This window comes from Garra rufa, unplaced genomic scaffold (assembly GCF_049309525.1).
Source record: "Garra rufa unplaced genomic scaffold, GarRuf1.0 hap1_unplaced_002, whole genome shotgun sequence".
Taxonomy (NCBI): domain Eukaryota; kingdom Metazoa; phylum Chordata; class Actinopteri; order Cypriniformes; family Cyprinidae; genus Garra; species Garra rufa.
This window is the reverse complement of record NW_027394277.1, coordinates 13,749,614-13,770,007: the sequence shown is the minus strand read 5'-3', so window position 1 is coordinate 13,770,007 and position 20,394 is coordinate 13,749,614. Positions and strand designations below refer to the sequence as shown.

The following is a 20,394-nucleotide window of genomic DNA, read 5'->3' as shown; positions in this document are numbered from 1 at the left end:
ATTGCAGTTCAAACCAAACTTAGCTTATAAACATGCCATTCAAGACCCATATATGTGTTCCCAGATCAAACCTATGCCCACTTGGCCCATAAATATGCCATTCAAGACCCATATATGCGTTCCCAGATCAAACCCATGCCCACTTGGCCCATAAATATGTCATGCAGGACCCATATATGTATTGCCAGTTCAAACTCATGTCCACTTGGCCCATAAATATGTCATGCAGGACCCATATATATTCCCAGATCAAACCCATGCCCACTTGGCCCATAAATATGTCATGCAGGACCCATATATGTATTCCCAGTTCAAACCCATGGCCACTTGGCCCATAAATATGTCATGCAGGACCCATATTTGTGTTCCCATTTTAAACCCATGCCCACTTGGCCTATAAAAATTCTATGCAGGACCCATATGTGCATTCCCAGTTCAAACCTATGCCCACTTGGCCCATAAAAATGCCATTCAAGACCCATATATGCGTTCCCAGATCAAACCCATGCCCACTTGGCCCATAAATATGCCATTTAAGACCCATATATACGTTCCCAGATCAAACCCATGCCCACTTGGCCCATAAATATGTCATGCAGGACCCATATTTGTGTTCCCAGTTCAAACCCATGCCCACTTGGCCTATAAAAATTCTATGCAAGACCCATATGTGCATTCCCAGTTCAAACCCATGCCCACTTGGCCCATAAATATGCCATGCAGGACCCATACATGCATTCCCAGATCAAACCCATGCCCACTTGGCCCATAAATATGCCATGCAGGACCCATATATGCATTCCCAGATCAAACCCATGCCCACTTTGCCCATAAATATGCCATGCAGGACCCATATATGCGTTCCCAGATCAAACCCATGTCCACTTGGCCCATAAATATGTCATGCAGGACCCATATATGTATTCCCAGATCAAACCCATGCCCACTTGGCCCATAAATATGCCATTCAAGACCCATATATGCGTTCCCAGATCAAACCCATGCCCACTTGGCCCATAAATATGTCATGCAGGACCCATATATGTATTCCCAGATCAAACCCATGCCCACTTGGCCCATAAATATGTCATGCAGGACCCATATTTGTGTTCCCAGTTCAAACCCATGCCCACTTGGCCTATAAAAATTCTATGCAGGACCCATATGTGCATTCCCAGTTCAAACCCATGCCCACTTGGCCCATAAATATGCCATGCAGGACCCATATATGCATTCCCAGTTCAAACCCATGCCCACTTGGCCCATAAATATGTCATGCAGGACCCATATATGTATTCCCAGATCAAACCCATGCCCACTTGGCCCATAAATATGCCATTGAAGACCCATATATGCGTTCCCAGATCAAACCCATGCCCACTTGGCCCATAAATATGTCATGCAGGACCCATATTTGTGTTCCCAGTTCAAACCCATGCCCACTTGGCCTATAAAAATTCTATGCAGGACCCATATATGTATTCCCAGATCAAACCCATGCCCACTTGGCCCATAAATATGTCATGCAGGACCCATATATGTATTCCCAGTTCAAACCCATGTCCACTTGGCCCATAAATATGTCATGCAGGACCCATATATGTATTCCCAGATCAAACCCATGCCCACTTGGCCCATAAATATGTCATGCAGGACCCATATTTGTGTTCCCAGTTCAAACCCATGCCCACTTGGCCTATAAAAATTCTATGCAGGACCCATATGTGCATTCCCAGTTCAAACCCATGCCCACTTGGCCCATAAATATGCCATGCAGGACCCATATATGCATTCCCAGTTCAAACCCATGCCCACTTGGCCCATAAATATGTCATGCAGGACCCATATATGTATTCCCAGATCAAACCCATGCCCACTTGGCCCATAAATATGCCATTCAAGACCCATATATGCGTTCCCAGATCAAACCCATGCCCACTTGGCCCATAAATATGTCATGCAGGACCCATATTTGTGTTCCCAGTTCAAACCCATGCCCACTTGGCCTATAAAAATTCTATGCAGGACCCATATATGTATTCCCAGATCAAACCCATGCCCACTTGGCCCATAAATATGTCATGCAGGACCCATATATGTATTCCCAGTTCAAACCCATGTCCACTTGGCCCATAAATATGTCATGCAGGACCCATATATGTATTCCCAGATCAAACCCATGCCCACTTGGCCCATAAATATGTCATGCAGGACCCATATTTGTGTTCCCAGTTCAAACCCATGCCCACTTGGCCTATAAAAATTCTATGCAGGACCCATATGTGCATTCCCAGTTCAAACCCATGCCCACTTGGCCCATAAATATGCCATGCAGGACCCATATATGCATTCCCAGTTCAAACCCATGCCCACTTGGCCCATAAATATGTCATGCAGGACCCATATATGTATTCCCAGATCAAACCCATGCCCACTTGGCCCATAAATATGCCATTCAAGACCCATATATGCGTTCCCAGATCAAACCCATGCCCACTTGGCCCATAAATATGTCATGCAGGACCCATATTTGTGTTCCCAGTTCAAACCCATGCCCACTTGGCCTATAAAAATTCTATGCAGGACCCATATGTGCATTTCCAGTTCAAACCCATGCCCACTTGGCCCATAAATATGCCATGCAGGACCCATATATGTGTTCCCAGATCAAACCCATGCCCACTTGGCCCATGCCTGTCCCTTATGTGACCCATGTAATCAGCTCATATGGGCTTCCTATGTGGGACTCATACTACAAAACCTACATGGGACCCGCTGATTTCACCCAGCCAAAGCCCATGCCCACACAGTTCCCATGGAACCCGTAGTTAACCCAGCTGGGCCCCACAAGTCTTTGCTGGCTGGGTCTCATGCCTGACCGGTTAAAAATTGTAGGGCTGTGGTCCATAAAGAATTTGATGGTTTCCCACATCCTCAGTCGTTCTCCAAATAGCCATAATACAGTAAGAATCTAGCAGAGTACGGGTTGCGAGTTCCAGTAACTGAAAAAACACGCTACCTTTGAAGAAACCCCAATAAATGTTATTTTAATGCATTTTAAGACAGAAATAATTAAATATATACATATAGAGCATTTTAATTTACACATTAAAAGGCTGTGGTGGTTAACCTGCAACTTACACTTTAAATAGGATTTCAGTAAGTTGGCTTTCCCAAGCCAACTTAATAAATGTCTCATAATGTTAATTTCTCTCTGTTACAGAGTTATCCAGAAGTCAGAAGAAGAGGCCTGATCCTGAGGAGTCTTGTGATTCAGACGGTAAGTAGTGTGATCATCTACTGCACAGACTGTATATACAATGATATATACAACATTATGTATATATATGTATATATACAAGTACATATGTGGTGGAAAAGTTCATTTACTCTAATTGTGGAACTTGTATTAAATAAATGCAATGCACACAGACTGAATTACTTTAAAGAGCATATTGCAGGTAAAACAAATTCTAAATGAATATATAACCTTATGTTAAAATGTGAGCCAAAGACTTAAAGTACTTCAGTCTGTATGCATTGAATTTGTTTACAGTTTTTCTCGATTGGTTTGGCTCATTTCTTGAAACCGAGATGACATTCTCAAAACCATAAGGTCATTTGGCCAAACAGTCTTACAGTTCTGCTCAACATTATAGCTCACTAGCAAAATCAAATATCTTTCCCCAAACTCTTCTTCCATGCTTCAAAAGCAGATTCCTTTACCATATAAAAGGTCAGTACAGTCAAAATAGCACAGATCCTTCTCAATTGCCTTGGCACATGTGCATTCATTTAGTGCTTTTGTCAAAATAACCTGGATGGTTTAGCACAACACCATGGATCCCCTGCAAAAGCTCATATCTCTCCCAAAACAGTTTATCCATGTGTCAAAACTAAATATCCTTCTCATATAAATAGTCAATGCCCCCAAAATGCATTATACCTTTGGCATTGTTTAAGCACTGCAAGTCAAAATGCTTAGACGTTTTGTCACTGAGGCACAGGTCTAGCAACAGAATACCACTATGAATAAAACTAAAAGATTTTACAGTAAAATCAGCCTCCAATAAACCACTCATTGTAGAAAATACTTTTTCTAAATGCTTTTAAATTTGTGTTTTGGTTGTTCTGTGCTTATGAGAAGACAGAATGTTCTGTGCTTATGAAAAGACAAAGTGTACACTATGTAACAGAATCTGTTTAGTAAAATGTGTGTGTGTAGTTGCGAACTCTCTACATTTATGTCATTTCTGAGAAACCTCTGTTTACAGGCACGTAGGAGAAAAGAAGCCCTGCAAAAGTAGTAGCAATTTGAAGGTCACTTTAGACTAGACTTTTGGTCACTCTAAGAAGAAGAATGGGATGGGGCTGTATTTTCTTTTCTGTGCAGGAGCGGTTGGCGATAACAGGCCCTGATTGGAGGAGAATGGTCGAACGATATCAGGAGGAGAGACCTGCAGATCAAGAATATAAATACTTGCATTTAGTTTTGTGAGACATTCCTGGACTGCCCAGAATGTCAGATTTGATATTGGCTGTTCCAGAATCCTGAGCTCAGCACTCTTTGACTTTACTATTAAATTGGCTTTAAACTTTGACGCGGACCCGAGCTGTTTTATTTAAAGGGCGAATAAACGAGCTGGGGGGAAGTAGGTATTTTTACAATACCGGCAACTTCCAACAATGATCTCTGCTATTTGTCATTTAACTGGACACCAGTTGTCAAAGAAGGTTGCTTGGCTTTCTTCAGACATGGCAGAGATGTCAGCAGCTAACACAGGGGCAGTGTACCTCAAATTTAAGAAAGCCAACTGCACTCGTCGTCGTTAAGTGCTTTTGAAAACACGTTTTCACCATCCGCCCTCTAACCAACTTCAGGGCCAGCAGAGATTTCCTGGTTGTGAAGATGCCTCCCGCCGTCTAATGTGTTCACATCAGCATCACACCACAACTTCAAACGGCTGAAATGTCAAGGCCTGAGATTGCATTATCTTCTAAATGCATCTGCTTACATAAGCAATTGCTCATTTCCTCACCTGCGGAGATGCGTAACTAGCATAAAACAGTGAAAATGTGTGAACCCAGAAAATTCTATAATAATTAACAGAATATTCTGTGTTTCGCAGGGACATAATTAAATGTACTATGTTTTAAGAAGAATGAAATATTAGATATAATTAGTGCAGAATCAACTCTGTGTTTAAAATAAGCATCATTGCAGAGCTTTTAGTGTCATTGTACCGACTATTTGAGTTTATAGAACATGTGTCTAAATATGGTACAAAAAACATTTTTTATTATATATAATGTATGTATTCACATTATAGAAAATGTGAATGTGGAGTAAAAAATGATGGCTTTCCCATGATATAAATAATGCAATAAAAAACAAGTAATAATAAAAAGCTGTAACAATGAGAATGAAGTCCTGAGTATTTTTGTATAGTAGAAATGGTAAGAGTAATATTTTACAGTTTTCCACAAAACAAAGGTTTTCATTGAAATGCATTGGTTATTTTTTCAAACAAGTTAGGAAAACAGTGGTATACCCACAGCTAATATTCCTTCAGATTTTCAGTTTTTAGATTATTCTCCAACTTAAATCTCCACAAAATGTGTGTGTATATACTTTAGTTGGAGGAGATTTTTTAGCACACCATTAAACATCATTTCAGTATGTATTTCTCTAAGAACAATTCTCTGGGATGTTTTATTATTTGAATGTTCTTTATGTACATACCTGTGCACTTTTTTTAGACACATCAGCGCGTGAACAGGACTTTTATTTTGAGATGGTGATGTGACGTCATAGATCTGCGCCTCGCTCCTGCGTCTGTTTGAGCTGAAGAAAGGTTTGTGGTTTTATTCATTTAAAGTGTTTAAATTGATACAACGCGGTCAGTCTGCTTTATAGTTTTTACAAACATTGTAAAGGTAATTGATCATTCTGTTACACGAGTAACAGAAGACGTGCGTCTCATTTCGGTCCGTATTTAGTGAATCAGATGATAAACACGGATTTATTCAGTGATGGACAAACGGATCTTTTCAAAAATACAGTTCAACTGAATCACTTGCTTCACAAATGATTCACTTTTTGAATCACTGGAATCGCCGCACACTGACGACATCTGCTGCTCAAAACACTGGAAATACAACGAGAACAACAGAAACAAACGTATGTAATGAACTTTCACAAACAATAGCATTTTCTTTGTCTAAATGTAATATATTAAACGCAATTTAATTACTAAATATTTAATCTTAATTAAAACTAAATGGTAAGTACAGTTATTATTTACTGGTAAAATTTCAGTGTTGAGCAATAATCAGGCCATTAACTCTCACTCTTACCCACACCCTTTCAGTGAAATAGCTCTGATTGAGATGCACACAGAGATTTAGTTTGCATTGATTTTCTTTCTGTTAATTGTTCACATCTTAAACAGGACAAAGTGTACAAACACAGAAAAACTGGTGGAGCAGCTGAGATCCTCGTGACACACTATTATAAAGATGGAGTTTATTAAAGAGGAGAGTGAAGACATGAAGATTGAAGAAACATTCATCAAACATGAAGATATTGAAGAACAAACAAAGATTGCGTTTATTAAAGAGGAGAGTGAAGACGTGAACATTGAAGAAATATTCAGAGTCAAACATGAAGATACTGAGAAACAAACAGGTTGGTTTTCATTCTCAAACCTGAAATGAATATTTATGAATTATGTCACACAGGTGTAGAAATATTGAGACATTCAACAGAAGTGTTGAGATCACATGACAAATAGGCTACTAACACTGCCTTCAAGTGCAGCTGAGAATATTAAACCATTGATTTCTAGCACTTAGGCTAATTATGCAAAAGTATCTAAGAAAATTACTTATTATGCACAAAGCAAATCTTGAAATGTGAGTGGTTACATTTGGCTACTGCATGCCGTCTACATTTGTTCATTTAAAGCTATTTGTGATCCTGGACCACAAAATCAGTCATAAGGTTAAATTTTACAAAACTGAGATGTATACATCATATACAATCTCAATAAATAAGCTTTCTATTGACATATGGTTTGATAGGATAGGACAATATTTGGCCAAGATACATATATTTGAAAATCTGGAATCTGAGGGGGCAAAAAAAATTAAATACTGAGAAAATCACCTTCAAAGTTCTCCAAATTAAGTTCTTAACAATGCATATTACTAATCAAAAATTACATTTTGATATATTTATTAGGGATGCACCGATCATGGTTTTTCATGGCCGATTCCGATACCGATTTTTTACAAGCAAGCTGGCCGGTTCCGATACCGATTTCCGATTTTTTAAAAAAACAAGAAGTTATCCAAGTAAACAACATAAACAACATGTTTATTTAGTATTTAACAGGGCAAACTGGCTTTGGCTATTGAAACAATAGCATCTGACATCTGAAAAAAAAAAAATAATAAATACAGTTTAATAAGTAAAACATGTGCTTTTAGTAAAGTAAAAAAAGTAATCCAACAGGCATTTTAATGTAAAATAATAATAATCATTCTTAACAGAACAGACCTTTATTTTTGGCTTTTCAAAAGTAAATGCTTGTTTTTTTTTAACAAAAAAAGAAGCATCTCAGCTTTGTCACAAGTGAGTCTGTGTCTTTTTTCATCTATCACGTGAGAAGCTGAGCTGAACTAACGTTCGCTGTCCACGCTTGTGCAGGGCGTGGACAGGTGCGCTCGCGCAACTTCAGCGAGCACAGGAAAGCGGCTCTTTGTGAATGAATGAATGATTCAAGATGTGTATGAATTATGTTTCTGAATGAATCGAATGCCGTGGCCCTCGTGCACACTTCCGGAAAAAAACTGGCCGGGATAAAAACGAAAACCGTCCGGTTGTCGATCACGCGTTAGATGCAAAAACCGGCCGGTTTCGATTTATGGCCGGTCAACCGGTGCATCCCTAATATTTATAGTAGGGATTTTACAAAAAAATCTTCATGGAACATGATCTTTACTTAATTTCCTTATGATTTTTGGCATAAAAGAAAAATCAATAATTTTGACCCATACAATGTATTTTTGGCTATTGTTACAAATATACCCCAGCGACTTAAGACTGGATTTGTGGCCCAGGGTCACATTTGATAAGCAAATAAAACAGCCAGTGGACACTAAAGCTACATCTAAATGAATCCGCATACAATTGAAATAACCTTTTTGTTTTAAAATTTTAAAAACAGACTGTACATAGAGACTGATTTAAGAAACTCTCTTCCATACAGAAACATGTTGTGTGAGTTATTGTTTTTTTAAATGTCATCAGTCAACGCTTCTAGTCAGACACTGCTACATCACGTAACAAAAACATGAACAAGCACTCAATGATTGTCTTTTTATTAAGTAACAAACACATTAATAAATGTTTTTTTTTTTTTAATAAGTATACCGCGTGCAAGGTTTATGTGCATAGCCAAAATTGTCCATTCTGTTTTTAAGTGAATCTCTGTGGCAGAATTACAGCGCTACATACTTATCTGGCATATATACTACATAGTTCCCTCTCGAGGGAACTTCGAACCGCATCCTCTAGGGGGCCCTATGGGGAACGCCATCAGTGTGACTCGTGTCTGAAGAATACATACAAAAACGACAATGGCCGGCGACAGCTTATGATGTCACCACCGGCACGCCCAGTACAAAGGGGCACCGATAGGACACAACATCCTTTTCTTCATATTCACTCACTTTTTGTCTGAGGGCATGTTCTCTCACCTGAGGTTTTGAAATAATGACTGCTGTGACGTGTGGTGAAGAGTCAACGTTTTCTGCTCCCGAGGGAGTTTGTTATGCAGAGAATTGAGTTTGTGATCATTGCATTCATTCCTTGTTTCTTGTGAAAAAGGCACGCTCTGATACCCGCAGCTTTCATATGGCTCGAGCTGTGTATGTGGTGAGGAGTAAGCAAAATCAGCTCTCGAGGGAGTGAAATGCAATCGTTGCATTCATTGCTTATTTCTTGCGAGAGGCACGCTACTCATAGCTGTTTTCACGAGCTTGCAGGGTATGTGAGTGTGGTGAGTAGCAGTGTTTTCAGCTCTCGAGGGAATTAATGTGCTCTTCCTGATGCATCCGCAAAGGAGGGAGGTGAGTCTTTACTGTTCTCCCGATTTTGCATGAGTGTGTTCACCCTTTCACGGTATTAACAATGCATTCGTGACTGCAGCGGCTCTGTTTTTTCTTGATTCCTGGCAGAATCTGTCGCATGGGCAGATTGTATTTAGCTCCTGTGGGAATACCCTGACCTCATACCATCTAAGTGAGTATGATCCATATACTTAGCTATTGTCTAGCTTAGGGTTGTGACGATGAGGAAATTTCCCCACCGGTTAATCGGCACGTGACAACACCGGTAATACCGGTATCACCGTGGGGGTGGGGGTTTGCTCTTTTTTTTCTGCTTTTAAATAGCGTGCGTATTATACTTTCACTTTTGCGGGATTTGGCAATTCGGCGTCAATTGTTTTAATGGACGACAACGAAACTACAAAAAAAAAAAAAAAAAAAAACTTTGAACCCAAAATATTGCCAAAAAGGTGCTTTTGGACACTAAATCGTCCGCCATTCTGTTTCTGTAAATTCGACTCCTCGCACAGATAATTAACACGGCCAATTCACCATCAGCAATCACACTCCGTATCCAAGCACTACAAGAGAATCCCTTTAAATATCCAAGCAGTCTTACCTTCATCATCTCTTGTTTTCAACATCCCTCTCCCTGGGCAGGGGGAGTGCCCCGGGCCTTGGACAAACATGCTTAACTTTTACGCTGTTTATTATAAGCGCAAACTCCTCACGTGATAAATGAAATATGACGCATTGTAGCTATGTTCAGTTTTTAATTATATTGCATGCTCTCGTCTTAAGTACATTATTTAGAATGATATTTTCCATTCAATTCAAATAAATATTTAATAAAAAACGAATACTTAAAAAAAAAAGAAAAAAAAAAAAAGTGGAGACGGTGTCACGGTGGAAAAGTGATGTCACCGGTGTTGCGTCTTAAAACCGGTAACACCGTCAACACCGTCTATCGTGGCAAGCCTAGTCTAGCTATTAACTGTTGTTTGGGGCCTGTTTACTATGCTAAGCTTGTGTCTTTCAGGTTAAGTCTTCAGCGAGTGCCAGTTTCTCAGACTTCTTGCTCTTGCAGATTCTGTGGATCTGGCCAGAGCGGAGCCTGTGCTTCTGTTGAGGCAGAAGCATAGTCCACTTAGGGTTGGTTAAGGCTAATCCCCTTGGAAGTACCCCCTTCAGTCTGAGGGCAGGGGAGATTGCCGTTTCTATGCAGCTATATGAGCGAAGGGTTGCTGGATAGGGCGTGCTCCCCTTTCCGGGAAGGGTCCCTCATAGAGAGCCGTCTCTTAGTGGGTCAGGTTTTCCTCCCTGTCCCTCAGGGTTAGGAGCCTGTCCTTTCTGATGTCCAGGTTGATTCCCACTTCTCAAGCCTTGTGGATGATGTAATGCTCCCCATTTTGCAGAAGGGTCCCCTTAGAGCACCACCCCCTGGCAAGTTAGGTTTTCTTCCCTGTATCTCATGGTTAGGAGCCTGTCCTTTCTGATCTCCAGGTTGATTCCCGCTTCTCAAGCCTTGTGGATGATGTCATGCTCCTCATTCTGCAGAAAGTTCACTTATAGAGTGCCACCTCTTGACGGGTCAGGAGTTCCTCGCTGTCTCTCTAGGTTAAGGGCCTGTCCTCCTCTATATCCGCTATTAGAAAGATGGTCAAGTCTAGCTCCATGGCAATACCGTCAGTCGATTAGCAAATTCCAAACTGCCTATGCTGATTGAGTGCAGCATTGCTCCCCTCACAGTGAGGGTTGACCCTAGTATTTCCCGTCATGTAACAAGCATCTGGAACCCTGTCGAGTGTGACCTCTCTGGCACACCTTTTTCAAATCCATGTTATGGTAAGTGTGCACACTAGTCTCTGGGCACTTTCTAAAATCCGCAAGGGTGATAAGTGCATAGCAAGTGTTTGTGCACGTTTCTAAAATCCTGTATGGTATAAGTTACGTGCTAGACGTTGTTTCCATTTTTGAGTTGATTTAAAACCCCGGTCTCCTTGGGCCCAACTACACTTAGGTATCATCACAGATACCTTATGACCATCTGCTACCTAGGATAGAGATAACATTGTTCCCCTTAGCGCCCCCTAGAGGATGATCGTTCTCTATCTCAGGGAACGTCTCAGGTTACGTATGTAACCCTGGTTCCCTGAGGGAACAAGACGCTGCGTCGAACGCTATGGGGAACGCCATTGGCGAAGCACGCTCTGAACGTAGTCTGCAACCAATCAGATGCAGACGCAGCATAAGACGTTCACCCCTCGAGGGCTGACTGTGCATGCTCCGCTCTCAAGCAGACCACAAACAGACTGTGTGTATCCCCACCAACAATGAAGCGTTGGCAGGGAGGAACACACCGTCTGTAAGTTCCCCCTCTACAAATACCTGAACACACTGAAGACGATTTAAAGGCTATAGAGAGAGGCTCTATAGCCAAAGCAAAAAGGAGAGGTGAGAGTGGACACCCTTGACGGGTGCCACGAGAAAGCGAGAAATAAGGGTACTTTTCAGAGTTTGTTTTCACGCAAGCTGAATGAGTGGAATATAGTTAACGAATCCATGAGATGAATTTAGATCTGAATCCAGATTTTTGTAAAACCATGAATAAGTAATCCCACTCCACCAGGTCAAAGGCCTTCTCTGCATCGAGAGAGATAACCATTTCTGGTCTTGAAGACCGGGATGGAGTAAAGATTACATTCAAAAGTCTACGTATTTTGGACGTTAACTGACGGCCCAGTATAAAACCGCAGCTTAAACCTGCAGAATTCACCTGCTCATCATGGAAATGCACATTAGTCCATTATTGCCAAAGTCAGTTAGGAAAGTTCTTTTGGGAAAACGAATCCACTGCCTCAGAAGAATCAAAGAACCGTTCCGCGCCATTATAGCTCACTCGAAGGTGAGCCGTGTACAGCATTCCAAATCGTACTCCTTGCTTGTAAAGTAGGCTCTTGATCTTGTTAAACGCTGCTCGTGTCCTCGCAAACCCTATGCTGAAGTCCTTGAACATCTTGATCTTGTGGCCTTTGTAGGAAATGTCCTTTTGGGATTTAGACTATCTCATGACAGTTTCCTTAATGATGTATTGGTGAAATCTGATTATCAACAGCCGTGGGGGTTCGTCTGCGCGAGGTTTAGGTTGGAGACTGTGGTGGACATGATCCAGCTCGTGTGGTTCTGCTAGGCAATCGCCAAGAATCTCGGAAAGCAGGTTAGACACATACTCCCTTGGGTTCTTTCCTTCAATGTCCTCCGGTAAACCTACAAGTCGTACATTTTGCCACTTCGAGCGAGATATCAAATCTTCTATATTAGCTTTAAGAGCCTGTGTTTTCCTTTTCGGTGTTTATCAGTTTTAACTGAAGAGCTTTTACATCATGCTCAAGCTAAGTTATTCGGTCACTGTGTTCTGAAAGGCCCGCTTCCATCTCGTTGATCGTCGCTGCCTGTGCTGAAGACCGAATTGTTTCCAGAGAAGTGTTTAAAAGTGCAACGAATTCCCCATCTCTTTTCTGAATCTTTCAAGCTCCTTAACTAGGGATTCGATTGTAAGCTGCGAAGACGTGGATTCGTTATCCGCCATTTTTCTGCTTTCTTGACAGGCCCGATCATGGTGAGCTTGTTGTTTACCGCCTGTCCCCGTAGACTTGCTCATTTTAAATGAAAATTCCGACGGCGTAGACTTTCAAAAATAAAAATGAGGTGCAACAAGTTTGATGTGCTGATCAAATAAGGTGTATTCTTAAGATATTAAATGAAATAACGCGGAGCGCAGACACCGTGCGTCTCACCACCGCATTACCAAACCGAAAGTCCCGGACCAGGTTAGTTTAGCAGCATTAGTTGCCAGAGTTTCCCAGTGCTCCGGCTGCATGTTTAATTTAATTTAATATTATGTTTCTAGAGATGTAATTATAATATTACTAATGTTTTTTTACATAAACATTATAAATTGAGTGATTTTACATTTTTTAAATAAGATTTTTGAGAGATTTGATTTGAGATGACAGTTTTCCACTATTTCTCATCCTCTGACAGTCTGTTTTGGTGTTTTCCATTTGAAAGGTCAAGTGTAACAGCCAACTTTTATGATTGGCTAACACAATTGCCCCCTTAATAAAACCTCAGGAGGAATTATTTTGTAATGAATTTTTCATCTGATGGTTAAGTGGGGAGTTTCTTTTTTCCTAGTCTCTCTCTAAATTTGTTGAATTTTATCCCCTAGGAGACATAAAAATAGTATATAATAATTGAGATCAGTCTATATAGATTTTCTAGATTTAATTAAATGTATAACAGCCAACTTAATCTCTGTAGGGTACTGGCCAACCAGGATCAGGTTTGGAGACCCTGGAATAGGATCTAGCATACATGCATTACATGTTGTGATGTTAATTGCTTTGTGCCATTAAACTGGGGTTAACTTTTATCTCTTTGTTTTTCCACCTTAGACCTAACAGCACTGAAAAAGGAGAGAGAACTACTGAATGAAACTGAAGAGAAAGATCAGTTTGAGAATCTTCATAATTTTGTTTCTGGAGAAAAATCTTTTTGTTCTTTTGAGTCTGAAAAGACTTCTAAACAAAAAAGTGCTCAAAAGACAGGAACTAGGAGTATTTTCACTTGCTGTCAGTGTGGAAGGAGTTTCAAACAACAAAGACGCCTTAAAAAGCATGTGATAATTCACGCTGAAGAGAAGCCTTACACATGCAAACAATGTGGAAAGAATTTCACTGAAAAATGTAGCCTTAACAGACACATGATAATTCACACTGGAGAGAAGCCTTACACATGCAAACAGTGTGGAAAGAGTTTCACTGGAAAAGGAGGCCTTGCCAGACACATGAGAATTCACACTGGAGAGAAGCCTTATTCATGCAAACAGTGTGAAAAGAGTTTCAAACAACAAGCACACCTTAAAAGTCACATGATAATTCACACTGGAGAGAAGCCTTACACATGCCAACAGTGTGGAAAGAGTTTCACTGAAAAAAGAAGCCTTAACAGACACATAAGATTTCACACTGGAGAGAAGCCTTACTCATGCAAACAGTGTGGAAAGAGTTTCACTGATAAAGGAAACCTTAACAGACACATGAGATTTCACACTGGAGAGAAGCCTTACACATGCAAACAGTGTGGAAAGAGTTTCACTGAAAAAGAACACCTTAACAGACACACGAGATTACACACTGGAGAGAAGCCTTACTCATGCAAACAGTGTGGAAAGAGTTTCACTGATAAAGGAAACCTTAACAGACACATGAGATTACACACTGGAGAGAAGCCTTACACATGCAAACAGTGTGGAAAGAGTTTCCATCAAAAAGGAGACCTTAACAGACACATGAGAGTTCACACTGGAAAGAAGCCGTACACCTGCAAACAGTGTGGAAAGAGTTTCACTGAAAAAGCAAACCTTAACAGACACATGAGATTTCACACTGGATAGAAGCCTTACACATGCCAACAGTGTGGAAAGAGTTTCACTGAAAGAGAAAACCTTAACAGACACATGAGATTTCACACTGGAGAGAAGCCTTACACATGCAAACAGTGTGGAAAGAGTTTCACTCTAAAAAGATGCCTTAACAGACACATGAGATGTCACACTGGAGAGAAGCCTTACACATGCAAACAGTGTGGAAAGAGTTTCAGTCAAAAAGGAAGCCTTGATAGGCACATGAAAATTCACAATAAAGAGAAGCCTAACAAATCCCCTTACCATGGACAGAGTTTCAAGCAAAATGTCTAGAACGGACAGTTCCGGTCCTTGATTTTGATTGGCCACAATCAAAGCTGTTGTAAATTACTCTACAAACATACACACCTCTTTGTTTCTCTGCAACCACATTGTTGAATGCACAGTTACAGCTGAGGTCAAAAGTTTACATCCCCCTTTTAGAATCTGCAAGATGTTCCCTTGTCAAAACAATCCTAAAGGATTCTAATAAGAATCCTATATAGGACTCCTACAATGATAGAAATTCTAATTTACATTTTAAACCAATGTGTTTTGTCCATAGTACACTTTACCATGTCAACTAGCTGTATTGGACTGAGCTTAATGCATAAATGTGCAAAGAATATGGACTGTTGACAATGTGTTTGCTCTGTCTACGATTTAAGAACTTCACATTTGTATGCCATGAATTGAAGGGGGAAACACACTGTTTTTTGATTCAAGCATTTCAACATCAGTGTGCATGGATTTAATTTACACACATCAGTTACTTTCTGTCTTCTACCACCAACATTGCGGCTTTGTGGAAGGCTGTAATCATTATATGGTTGGTGTTGTGGACTTTCGTACTGGTGCAGGGATGTGATGGAGGCGGAGCGAAAGTCCACAACACCAACCCCCTGACGGTGATTGGTTGGAACACTGTTTGTTTTGCTGTGGAAAGGTTGGTAGCACAGATTGTTTTGTTTTTTTGGCATATCTCGGACCCTAGGCTGACCTGAGAGACGCGTTTTTTTTTTACAGCTGATTTATGTGGCAGGCAGCGAGCGGATCGTGAAGAAAGGTCAGCTGAATTTGACACTTTATGTTTCAGGCTTGAAATTGCTGATACAACCTTTAATTTAGTCTTTCTCAAGTTCACTCTTACGGATCATAAATTAAGGGAAAGGTTAGGCGTATCTGGTGTGCTGTCCGGGAGAGGGTTCCAAGCTCGGCAGAAATTCCCGAGCCCGGGGCACTTCTCTTGCCCTCGGGCTGAAGGTGAGGAGACTGGGTGGTGGAAGGGTGCTGAAAAATGGGAGATGAAGAAGGTAGGGCTGCTTCGGTTATTTCTCGTGCTGATTGGATAGGGAGTGTGATTACTAATGATGAATTGGCTGTGTTAATTATCCGTGTGAGCTCCTCCCGAAAATCCTGAAACCGCAGAAAGCCAGGATAAACATTGCATCTAGGGTACGGGTGGTGTGAATGGACTGGTAGCCTTTACGGAGGGTGGAGATGGAATTGTTCAGATTTTTTTTAGGGTTATAATTTGGCGGGTGTCCGGGCGAGTGGGATGGTTTTTTTTTGATGCCTTTGATTAGTAGGGACATCTGGGAATTGGTTATATTGGATGAAGGTGAGCCATACAGATGTTTATGGAAAAAATTGGGTCCCGCTTAGGTACCCTTTCATTGAGCCAATTTGGAGGTTTTTGATGATGTTGAGGTAAGAGATAAATGAGATAATAGACAGCAGTGAAAAATCGGGGAACGACAGGTTGTAAGCAGAGTGGAATGTTTTAAAACATTTCCATGCTGTTAGGTAAGACTTAAGGGTCCTGGGCGAAATGGCTTGAAGGATGGAATTAAGATAAGCTTCTAGGAGAGGTCTCAAAGAGTGGTTTATGGGAATATCAGCTCTGAATAGGGAGGAACTGGGGTTGGAAGTAGGTGTGATGATGGCATAAACTGATCCGCAGGCTTTGGATCCATTTGCAACAGCTTTTTTGACGTAGACAAAGTAAACAAACAGTAGTCGACAACGGCAGACTGGTGTGGTGAAAACAAACAGGAAGGGGAATCGATAGTCAAGGCAATAGGTTGAGGCGGGCGGCGATCAAAGGGGGTAATCCGTGCAACGAGCGAGGGTCGGTAATAGGCAGGTGGCAAACGTTCACACACACGATAAACAGTCCGGTTGGCAACAGGATAGCAGTCCGAGAAAAGAGCACTCAGGATTGCTAGCATAACTAAACAAAACTTTGCGAGGGAAACGCCCACAAAACAGTTCTTAAATGGCCGACAAGGGGAAATGACCCGGAGGACCCGGAACCGGAAGTCAGGGTCCCAGGTACGGGGATGCTGGGAAATGTAGTGTCAGAACTCCGGTGAAGGTTAGGTGGAGGTGAGCCAATGGCCTTGGAGAAAACCTCCAAACCCGATGGAAGGGGCAGCGTTGGTAAAAAGCTGTATATCAATTGGTGAGAAAAGCAGGTTGTTGTAGAAAAAGGATAAGCCATTCCATTCTTAAGGAAGGCTATGCATAGGATAAGTTTGTTGCGGCATGAATCAGTTAGGAATATTTGGTCTTCCAAAGTGTGTGCGGAGGATGCAAGGGAGAAGAGCTGGGAGATGAAGGGGCGGCCTTGCGGGATGATGCGCATTGTGAAATTCAGATGGCCTAAAATGGATAACAGCTTGCGTTTGGGACAGCTAGGGGTAATTGTGAGAGTGGGGGCTACCAGAATTGTCTAATCAATTTTTTTCTTTTGGTAATGATGCCTGAAATTTTTGTGAATCCAAATTGATACCAAAGAATTGGATGGAGGTGCTAGGGCCTACGCTTTTGTCTTGGGTGAGGGGAAAAGCTTTTGGGTCGAGAGATGTGCGGCTGGGAAGGAGTCGGGGGGCAAGATGAATCAAATAAGATATATGGTAATTATTGGAGAGGATTCAACAAATTGCTTCTGACGGGTGTCTAAGAATTTAGGGCTGCTTCTACAGCCATCTGGGTGGATGGGCATGACTTTAAAGGCAGAGGTAATGTGAACTTTGGCCAGCCAAGCACTGCAACCTGCTTCTTTGATCAGGGTGATGACTTGGTCAATGTCATGATAGTGGAGAGAAAATTATTTGAGCGGGATGAGACTCTTAATGCTCGGAAACTGGGAATTCTGTGAGGATGAAAGATGGATTATGAGGTGTTTTTTACCTAAAATGTTTGGTTGCTACGCTGATGGGCCTTATGCGAAAAAGCCGGGGCAGAAGAAAATGAGGGAAGGAGAGGAATAGATTGTGATGTAGACGGCGCCATTAGTGGAGGCATGCTCGTGCCATGGGTGATTCCTGGGGTGGAGGAAAACAGAGGGAAGGAGAGAGGGAATAGCTGGTACCAAAGGCAGTGGCATACTCACACTATGAGTGGCTTCTGAGGCAGAAGAATAAGAGGGAAGGAGAGCGGGAATAGCTGGCGCTGGGGCTTGCACTGTTAGCGGAGACAAGTTTGCGCTGGACTGGGATGGGTAGGGGAGGGGGTTAGGAGTGTGGTGATGCATGGGCTGCAAATTGTTTTTTGCAGTCAGCTGTGGGCTGACGTCATCAGCGTGCTGACGTTCCGTTGAAAGGGGAGGAGAGCGGGAGCTGGCGGCAGTGATGGACATGGACAGTAACGAAGTAGTTGTACTTCGTTACTGTACTTAAGTAAATTTTTCAAGTATCTGTATTTTACTGGAGTAGTTTTATTTTAAGTAACTTTTACTTTTACTTCACTACATTCTAAAGCATAAGATCATACTTTTTACTTAACTACATTTCATAAAACATGTCATTACTCCTTATAATATATCACGTGCCCCGAGACGTAGAAGCAGTGTCTGATTCATGAACAAACTGATTCTTTTCAATGAACCTGTTAAATCATTTCGCAAATTGCACCAAACAATTCATTCACGAATTGGACTGATCCAATTGCAGCTGTTCTCGAGTCGACAACTCACTGATTCAAATGAGCTGTTTAGAGCGAGTGCGATTCACAAATAAGAACCGGGAGATCTTGTGAGTGTGTGTGCGACTGATGCTGCGAAAAGTAAGTTATAATGTCGAGTTTTAGGATTAATTATTGTAACTGTCAGTTGTTTGTGAACTAAATCTGTTATAAAGGGTAATATATTTAAGCCCACTGAAATGATTGAATGCAGACACATCAGCATCGCTGTCTCAATGTTTTAGGTCAAAAAACGAAACATTAAAATAACACAGATTAAATAAAATAACTCACGCACGTTCATATTCCTCACTGCTGTGACCTTAACAATTTTATTAAAATGCTACGCATTTAGCCCTATGTGACGTCTGTTTTTATATTGTTTATTAACAGTATAATTTATATATTGTTTGGATCAACTAGCTTAGTAGATAGATATTAATGTTTATTTATAACCATACTGAAAATAAGTATATATTGTTAGCTGATGCTAACTGTCTAGCTAACAAGCTTGCTGGTGCTAAGTTGAGGTAATTTTCAGATATGAAGTCAAATATTTATAATCAATCACCGAGCCAGATTACATCTGAGGGAAAAAGAAAAGATGTGATGTTCAGAACATGGTAACTACAGTAATTATCATAGTGGGAAGTGATGTCCTCTGGGGGCATTTGGCCAGGGGTGTTTTTACACCCCAGATAATGTTTGAGAAAAAAGAAAAGTATGATGAAAATATAATTACATTTTCCTTAAAATGTTCTTCCTAACTTCAAGCCTTATTCCCATATCATTTATAACTGACGTTCTGCAAAACAAGCTTTAAAACACTTTTCTTACTGGTGAAAATAAGATGGTCAAATCAGTTTTCTCTCAGGTACATCGCAATGTAAGCATTACAGTGAACATTACTACGCCACTCTCGTCAATGTAGTCCATATCAACAACAAAAATATATCTTGGCTCCATAAAGGCTAGTGGTTATTTTGGGAAAAGCCAAGGCTTTTTGAACAGTAGGATTATAAATATATATATGCTAATATAAAATTAAATTCAGTAGCCTATATAAAATTGCAAAATACTTAAGTACTTTTTTAAGTAAACAAAATTTTTTGTACTTTTGTACTTTCATTCGAGTAAAATTGAAAAAGGAGTACTTTTACTGGAGTAATATTGTATTATACGTATCTGTACTTTTACTCAAGTACTTGATTTGTGTATTTCGTCCGCAACTGGCTTGCCAATGCTCTTGTGATGCGTCCTGATGACCGTGGGTTAGGGGTGCTGCGACCTGAGCTTGCTCTATTCGCAGCCTTGGATAGAGGAGTGCAATTTAGGGGTTCGTCGGATACCTAAAGCTTAACCTTAAGGCTGAGCCTAAAACTATTTTGTTTTTGTTTATTATTACATACATTTAAACAATGGTCTGTCAGAATACTCAATTCTGACTGACTGGAAGTTGTGTAATAAAATGTAAATGATGAGAATAGCTGTCATTTTACATATTTCATTTAAATATTGGCCTGCAAACATGGAAAACATTTTGGGTTACAACTGTAACCCTTGTTCCCTGAGAAAGGAAAGGAGACACTGCATCTGTAATGACACTTTGGGGTTCCCCTCATTGTAGCGTGGCTGAAGCACGAACGAAACTATTCCAATCCTGATTATTGTTGCGTCTGTCATGGTCGGGGGTAATGAGAATTAAACAAAAGTTCTTTAATAAAAGCCACAAAAGGTAGTTCAGACAGGGAAATCCAGACAGGGAGACGGGTGAACACGCATCCAAGATAACATTGATATCACTCAAGGAAATACTCCGTGAATGCACCCACGGGTAGATGGCCAGT

General features: G+C 40.9%; 1 pseudogene; it reads left to right on the top strand.

The window, feature by feature from the left end:
* LOC141305361 (uncharacterized) overlaps positions 1-15,246 on the top strand; it is a 130,211-nt pseudogene extending 114,965 nt beyond the window's left edge.
* Positions 15,247-20,394: the final 5,148 nt, after the last annotated feature.